The 8,974-nt window shown below is 42.7% G+C and overlaps 1 long non-coding RNA gene across 1 annotated transcript; it reads right to left on the bottom strand.

The window, feature by feature from the left end:
• Positions 1 to 1,814: 1,814 nt before the first annotated feature.
• LOC104911941 lies at positions 1,815 to 3,937 on the bottom strand. The gene is made up of 3 exons (XR_004160576.1): positions 3,818 to 3,937; positions 3,290 to 3,453; positions 1,815 to 2,594 (listed from the first exon to the last, which is right to left on the bottom strand). It is a non-coding gene; the product is annotated as an uncharacterized LOC104911941 (long non-coding RNA).
• Positions 3,938 to 8,974: the final 5,037 nt, after the last annotated feature.

The following is an 8,974-nucleotide window of genomic DNA, read 5'->3' on the forward strand; positions in this document are numbered from 1 at the left end:
TAATATATACTGTTCTTGTTTCAGTGGAAAAGGCAGGGTAGAACTCTGCATCCCAAATGTAGAACATTTTTTTCAAGGGAGAGAATGTATTTCCAGCATCTCCCCTGTGAAAGGACACTCACCAAATTGTTGCTATGTGGTTTAGTGGCTCGAGTACAAAATTCTAGGTCACTGCCTTGGCTGGCTCTGCCTGCCATGGGGCCACTGTTACCCGCAGTCAAGTTGTTCAGCTTATGTACCTACCCAGCTGGTTTTATAACACTTCTCTGGTGGCTGCACTCACCCTTATTATATATTAATAGTTAGTAATTCTAGAGTACCATTCAGCTGAGAGCCACTAAAGAAAAACATTATTTTTAGAACCTAAAGAGAATAATATAGGATCATTTTCTTCTGCCCTTGTCAGTTGTAACTTACCCCACATCACTGACAACATCCTGACCTGATGGCTGTTCAGTGTCCTGTGTCAAATAATGCATAGTTTTAATTCCATTCCAAGCAAATAAGTGATTATCAGGACCGAGTTGGGCCATTATTCATAGCATAGATCCTTTTGGGCCTTGCAGAAGGGATAAATAAACTACATAATGGAGGAAGCATAGAAGTATGAGCAAAGACAAGCTGTACACAGAAATGCTTTGTGACTGCTGGAATGCCAGTGCAGCAAAGATTCTTATAGTATTCCATGTCCTGCAAAAGCACAGGAGGGATAGCTTGTGATTTTGAAACTCTTATTAACATTAATGCTGAGTTTTTAGCTTTCCTTCAACTTCCATAGGGAAAAATGCATTTAAAAAAAAAAAAAGCTGTAAGAGAGCACTGCTAAAATCCATCCTGAATAGGTGGGAGTGGAATGAAAGGAATTTGCTGTCAGTCCTAGGACCATCTCAGAGGAAATACAGGTATACTGCACCTTCTCTACAGAGCTAGCCACAGGAACAGCTTAGGCCATGCACTGCTCCCAGGTAGGTGCACCTAGAGAATATTTTTTAAACAATTTTTTAACATTCCCATTGTAAATCTTGTGACTGTCCTCCCTTGTTTTTGCTCACATGTCAGAGCACACACAGCATGCCCTAATCACAAGCCTGGGCTGAAATGTGTTCTGACTACTACAGGGCATTCAGTCCAACTAGCTAAAACTAGATTCATCCTGTGGAAAAAAAAAATCCCTGAAATGAGTAGTGTGGATATCAGACCCATTGACCTTCCTTTAGAAATAGTCACAGTACTTGCTAGAGCAGATATAACCTTATGTGTTAACCCACCCAGTTGGAGTGTTGGTTGGAGTGTTACTCCCCCCAAAGGGCTTTCAAAACAACAAGCACTCAAATTGTTACAGAGCAAGAGAGGGAACAAAGAGTTTACTGATAAAGGAAAGTTCAATGAGGGAAAACAAATGACTGAACAAGCAGGTCAAAAAAGTGAAGCCCTCTCTCCATTCTCTGGGAGTTACCCACAAGCCAAGAAAATAAGCTCAAGAAACCCAAGAAGGATATATGACTCTTCAGGTTTCTATTGAATTATAATAGAAAGTTTTTCAAACTTTCAATGGAATATGCAGGTACCATGGAGCCATAATAGTCCGATTAAAAATGCATTATGGATTCCAAGGAGACTAAGCTATATCTCTGGTAACTCAGTGGAATTTATGAGTCCTTGCAGACTGGCTGCTATTATGATCAAACACAATTATTCATTTTAAAAGTGTGACTGTCAGTTAAAAAATGTCCCAGTGTAACCCAAGCCTCCTGCTAACATACAGCCTTCAAACTATCCAGAAAGCAGACATTTAGGGGGTATGCCATGAATTATTTATTTATTGGCCTTCTAGAGCCATTCTTTATGAAAGAATTACAACTGCATAACTATGACGGTGGAGAGAACAAGAGAACCTTTGAAATGCAGAAACAGTACAAGATACAGGTATTTCAGAAGAAAGAATGAAACCAAGTCTGAACCCAGTTCAATCTGTCCAACTACAACTGGAAATGAATCATAATTTTGGAAGTACTTCTGCAAATTGTACCTCCAGCTGCCACTCTAGCCACAGCTAACCACAAATCAAAGCCAAACCACAACATTTTACTGGGGATATTAGCTGTCACTGTCAGTTCTTCTCAAAAGATTTTTAAGACAATCATAATTTTGGCAATATTTGCAGCACACTTGTATTTTCAGATCAGCAAGGGAAAAGGTTTAAAAGAAGTTAAACAAAGGATATTCTTTCTAGTATATTGTTAAATTCTTTACTAAATATAGGTAAATCCAAGCCAAGTGAAACCTCTTCATAGCATTCAGTTTGCCAAGGGAGGCCTGATTTATTTATTTATTTTTAGCTGGCTCACAAAAAAACACAGTACAGATAAATTTTTTTCCTTCGCTGCATGAATCCTCTTATCTCACCTTGAGACATCTGGCAAGATACAAGAACAGATGCAGGATCCTGACATCTTCATCCAAAGCACTGGTGACCTAGAAAGAATCTGGCTGAAAAGCATGACTCCTTCCTGCGCTGGGCCTCAGTGTGGAGGTGTGTCATCCGCACTTTGCTGTGCTTTCATATAAATAGAGTCAGAATGCACATGTTCATGCTGGAAGGAAAATGAGTAGCATGTAGGATATTACTCCAGCAATTAGCTAGAGCATTAAATTTCTCTGCAGCCCCTCTGGCTCTTGTTAATGAGGGACAACAGCTCGTACCTCTACTTTCTGACTACATAAAGAGAATGGGCATTTCATACTTGGAAGTAATCTGTGCTCGACAGTTCCCTGCTTCTCAACACAGTATATAAAAACCCATTTCTAACATTATTTTTAAGGGAAGGAATGAACACAGGCCATTTAACAGCCACTGAACTCTCACTCACCACCTTCTCCTTCATTCAAAACACAACAGCAATTGCATGAAAGCAAACTATAGATGTCAAAATCATTTCTTTATTAAAATCTTGGCTGAAGGATGGAAAATGTTTTTTGCCCATGCAATACATAACTGTGCCATTAGGAAAGCTGGAATTTGGCAATGGCAGGAACCTGTAGCACTTTAACATTATCAGTATGTCATCACTGGTTGTGAGCTAAAGCCACCTTCCTGAAAGATATTTTCCCTCGAGACGGAGTAGACAATTAGTATAGAGGAAAGCCATCACAAAAAGGTTGAAAATCAGGAATCTCTCATTTATATTTTCTCAATGTAAAAACACACAAGACCTTTTGTCATGGCTTTTAAGGTGAGTATTAGGATTATAACAAGATATTCCCCCAATTTCTCAATATCCTTACTTACCTGAGCAATTTGGTTTTGACAGATATTTAAGAAGCATCTCCAAAAGCATGAACAGGATGATTGTTCTTTCCACGGAGACTTTGGTTCTGTGGCAAAGGCCACAATGTGGGCATGCTGGCTGGGAAAGGACTTCTGCAGCTGCACAGCCAGCTCTGTCCAGTGGGCTGGCAGAGACAAGGGGCACAGAACAAAGAGCAGTCAACAGCGACAGCAGGAAAAAGAACCCTACACTTTTTTTGTCAAAAAATACATCATCTGTTCATTGGTTCTTCATGTTTCCTGGCAAATAGGACATTCCATAACACAGAAATGCTGGAAAGTTAATTTTGAAGCAGTTACACCCTAGCAGATTTCCTCAGCTTTCATTTTTACTTTTCATTCAACAAGTTATTAGTGGTAATGATATGCTTGACTAATCCCATCCTTGCAGGACCAGATGGTGCATGTTAACACCTTCAAATTAACAGCTGATTGTAAGACAGACACTAGGAGGCTTGTTCAACCCTTTATGTGGTGAAAGTTACTCACCTGACTGAATGTGGATGGGAAAGGGTCAGGTCAGTATGTGTGGCTTGGTGCCAGCTTCATCTCAGCAGGTGCACTGTAAGGCTTTGCAGAGGTGTCTAAATCCATGCAGGGATTAAAAATTAAATTTCAAGTTAGTAGGCAAAACAAAATAAAAAAAAATACACAAGGAAACAACAATAATAACAAACCAAAACCAAAATTCAAATCCAAAACTTTCCAGAAGAACAGTGTTGCTCAAAATATTCCAACTTTACATCAGTAGAGTGAGGTATATTTTTCCTTACAACTTAATTACCTATGCTTCTTTACTGTAATCTCCACTATATCTTCATCTTTCTCTCCTAGGATGGTATAGAGGAAATGAAAAATACAATTATTTTTACATATAACTGATAAATATACGTATATAAAGTTCTATACCAGAGCAGCTTAGTCATATTGACGCCTGCAGCAACATAATTGTCCTCATGAAACCCTGTAGCAGAAAAGATTCAAGACCCAATTTGCAATCAGATGTAAAAGCTGATGACTTTGGGCCCTTGATGAGATGGTGTTGGTTAGCAGCTTCTGCCTGCTCAAATCTGTACACAGATATTGCAGATATTGCCAGCACCAGACAACTGAGAGCCAGGTGATGTAGGTAAGACATTTTCTAGAACATCTCAGAAAATTTGACAGGTATGTGAGGCATGCTGACTAAGGCAAAGAGAGAGAAACCTTACTTGAAACAAAGAACCACATTCTAGAACATGAAAACAAAATCTCTTGTGTTCAACCATCTGCAGTTCATTTGTTTTACGTAAAGAAGTGCCTGAAACCTCCTTGGAGACTTTCCGATTCTGATATAAATACTGTGTCAACTCAAAGTAACCAGGAAACAAACTTTCCTGGAACAGGGGTAGGGCTAAACACCAGAAATGCCCAGTCTGGAATCACCACAGCCACAGAAGTCGCAGTGAATGATATGCACACACTCCAGTGAGAAAACTAAACTCTTGTTCTGCTACCCAACCTGGTGGAAATCTGGGATAACACAGAAAAAGCAAAATTTCCAATAGAGCTGAGTATGTAAAGAAGGCACTGAGAAGAAACCAGTGAGACTGCAGCATTAAAGCAGGAGGCAGTGACAGTCTGAGAGACAACTGCAGTGCCACCAGGCTCAAAGGCCATGGACAAAACACTACTCCCAGAGACGAGCTGACCTAAGGCAGTCACTACCTCCACAAAAGGCAGCCCGCTACCGAAAATCAAATTGCAGCTCCAATCCCATCGCACCACTCTGTTCATAGGCCCCACTTGCTCCCTCTTCTCTTATTATCCAGTGCTGAACCATGCCATCTGTTCATCACCCTTTCATTCATCTTTATTTCAGCTGTTTTCTTCTCCTTCCTGCCACTGCTCTCCTCTTTTCTTTAGCGTTGTTCTGCTGCAATGGGCAAACTCAGAACCATTTATAATGTGCTGGCAGAATAATGTGTTGCTCCCTGGCTGGGGATGCCAGTACCCGCTGAGGTCCCTCGGGCAGGGCACAGAGGCTGCTGCTGTGCCTGTGTGCCAACCCTCCCCTCCACCCTGCTGCCTTTCCCGGCTCCATTGAATTCCCAGATCAAGTGAGAGCAAGGGGATAGGACGGGCTAAGTATGGGGATTCCACGCCTCAGCTACTGCTTTGGTCGGGGATGTCAAACTCTTAGACCAGCAGTAGAGACAAGACCTCCTGTCTTTTAATGTGAAATAAATAGAACACTTCAGAAGTCTGTCCAGCAGCCGAAGAGTCAGCAGAGACCTTTGTAGAACAATGCAAAGCCAAACCAAAACAAAAACACCTCCTTCTTCAAAAAACCCCAAACCACTGAAAGCAGTATTCCTCATACAACTACTCATATTAACTACAGTTTTCATGCAATTATTCAACAATGCACAGACATGCTAACCTAGAGCAAGTGGGGAGGCCCCAAGACTTGAAACCATAAGCTGGCCAGGTGCAGAATCACGTGCTCAGAGAGGGTCTGTTACAGCAATTACCCACTTTGTGGTTTTAGGCAGCCTTAGGAGCTGTGCTTGGCACACTACCCACAGCAAATCAGTATTGCATATGGTACATATTTACTAAAAGGCTACAGATGATAAGCTTTAAATTCATATTCATTCATTTCCAGAACTTTCTATGTCAAAGCTCTAGGAGGAAGAGAACTTTTACATCGCTTCTGCTTAGAGGAAGAAAACACACATTTTGACTTTTGTACATAATGCTAGGTTACATTTTCTAGAGTAACTTTTATGATGCTTGGTTTATGCTGTGCTTCATTTCTGGCAGCAGAACCACCCTACCTACGTAGCAAGCACAAGTGTCTGACATCCAGATCTGAGCAACATCACATGAAGATGTACTGTTATTACAACTGTAAAACTGAAATGTCTTCTCATAATCCAAAGGGTGCTTACGTACTATTTCCATAGCATGGCTAATTTATTTCATAAGAATCTCTGCTGTAGAGAAAAAACTTCACTTAGAATATTCCTGCTGTGCTACAGCTGAGAGGCCCATTGCACTGTGCGTTCCTGGGTTCAGTGATAGGCTCAAAGCTCTCCACTCTCATTGCCACATTTAGACATTACTTCCATCTTCTCCTTGGAACCCCATCTAGTAAGGAACTAAACTAAGATGACAGCAAATCAGGCCAAGATCTTTTTAAAAAGGATGAGAATCTAGGACATTTTCTAGTAGCGTGCATCTGTTTTTTTAAAAATACAGAATATCATTAAACAAACAAACAAAATCCTAACATAAACACACTTACGAAGCACAGTGCAGGTTAATGGCTGACACCTTCTAAAGGTATGAACACTGAAAGCAGGAACATGACTACTTGGATTAATGATGTGATTCCTGGCCAGAAGTTGACAATTCTGTTCCTCAGTCTTACAAAAATTCCTCAGGCAGAGAGCAGCTGCAAGAAGCCCAGCTTGCTGAGGTGAGCAGCTACATGACACTAATAAACTGCACAGTGACCTGCTGCTTGGGGAACAGAACTGGGATAAATGGGCTGGATTCTCTCTGTACATTTGACTGTGACCTCTTTCAAGACTATTACCAAGTCACATAAGCCATGCAAACCATTTAAAGTTTCATGTTACAGTTCTGGTTGTTTTCTGACTTCATTAACACTACACACAAGTAAAACCAGGAGGATAAACAAACTACTGCTTTAGCACCATGCAGCTGATGCACAATCCACGCAGCTGATATTGCTAACATTCCAGCCTACCATGATCAGTAGGAACTGAGCTGAAAGCATCTTGCAGCCATTGGGCTATCTCATGGGTTAGCTTCCTCCCCACACCTTTCAGAGAGCAACCAACAAAACTGAACTTCACAGCATTTTTTTTTCAACTGAGACACATATGCTGCAGTGACCACTGTGCTCATCCCCTCCTCTTCAATCTATGAAGTCTAAAGGTGAACAAGGAGGAGACTTACAAGGAAAAAAAAGTCATCATCTTGATGATCACTGGACATCTGCAAATGTGGTAGCGGCATTTTGCTAAGCTACGAACAATCTTCAACTCAGAGGGGAAGAATTCCATAGAAATTACGTTCCAGAAGAGGCTGCAGCAGCAGACCAGGATGGCAGCCACATCCCTCAGTTCGAGCACTCCATCACTGAACCACTCACAGCAGAGGCATTCGCAGTCTTTCCCTTTCTTGACGCTTGGCTGAACAAAGCACTTACTCAGTACACTCAACCCCCCCCCCCACAGCCAGAATCCAGCTGGCCTACTGTCAGGGGGGAATTGCAAATATACCCAAAGCACTCGTGAAACTTCGTAGCACCTCCGCCACTCCACATCACTCCAGGAACCTTGCTACATTCTGTTTCCTGCTTGCTCAGAGCAACCTTGAGCTTCACTGTATCACTGTTCACACATTATGAGAGTGAACAGTGGAACGTTAATTTATCAGGTAAAAGAAGGAAGTGATAAAAATGCAAAGTGTCATTAAGGAAGGAATTAGTACGCCCACAGAAGTTCACAACTGCAAACCCAGAGCCTTGCACTGACATGACCATCACCTCCTACCAGAAACGCAGGCTCCAAAACACAAGCTTTATTTCTTGTTCTTTTTCCATTTACCAGCAAATACAGTACAATCCATAATTTATTAAGTCATTAAACCTAGTTCAAACTTTTTTTGTTTGAATAATACCCTAAGCAATTGTTTGAGTTTGAGTGCAGTTTGATTCAGACTCTCTGTCCCCACAGTGTGTGCCACAGACAACTGAGATCCTCAGCACTGCCCAGCACAGCCTGGGCTGACACGTACACATTCAGAAGCTCCCAGAGATGCCTATGAACCAAGAGCTCATAAATGAGTAGATTGGATCCACACTGCAAGAACTTTCTCTTCTAAAATAAATACACATATTAGCATCATTAAAGGAGTTCAAGTTGCTTCTAGTTATTCCAAACCTGACTTGGCTTTGCAACTATGCAAACCTCACTTTCTCTCACACTCCTGCAAAGTGGGCAGCTGTGCAGCTGACTGCCTGCTTTCAGCAGAAAGGTGCATCTGCCTGTCAGGTTTGCAGCTGATGAGTTACCTGCTGTGCGCACCCCAGCCTGCATTTCCCACTGCATTCAGTACAGTGGCTTTTCCTCCAACATAGCAGAGACGTGTGACCCATTATGGCAAACCTGGATGCCAACTTTGGAATTTCAAAGGTCAGATTTTTGTTTTATCTAAGGAGTGAAAGTGTTGGGATTTTTTTTCTTCTTCTTCTTGTTCTGCTGGGAACCACCAGCTCACCGCTGAGGCTCCTTCCAAAAAGCACGATCGTCCATCACCTCCTCGTGCTGCCGACTCCTTAAAAGGCCGCGGCGTTACCTCGGCGCGGCCCGGGGCCAGAGCAGCCTAGCGGGGTTCCAGCGGAACACGGCACGCTCGCCGCCTTATTTGGGAAACCCTGGCCATCAGCAGGGCCTGGCACCGCTCGCAGCCAGGGAGCTTCTGTAAACTGCGCCTCTGGCAGGGGGTGAACGAGCGGGCACCTCACGCCGCGGATCCCAGCGAGGAGCGGGGACGGGATGCCGGGGCACCGAGTGGGACTCGCCCGCTCCGCAACGGCCCCGAGCGAGCAGCCCCGGGGCCGGCCGCGTG

Source organism: Meleagris gallopavo, chromosome 8, assembly GCF_000146605.3.
Source record: "Meleagris gallopavo isolate NT-WF06-2002-E0010 breed Aviagen turkey brand Nicholas breeding stock chromosome 8, Turkey_5.1, whole genome shotgun sequence".
NCBI classification, from domain to species: Eukaryota; Metazoa; Chordata; class Aves; order Galliformes; family Phasianidae; genus Meleagris; species Meleagris gallopavo.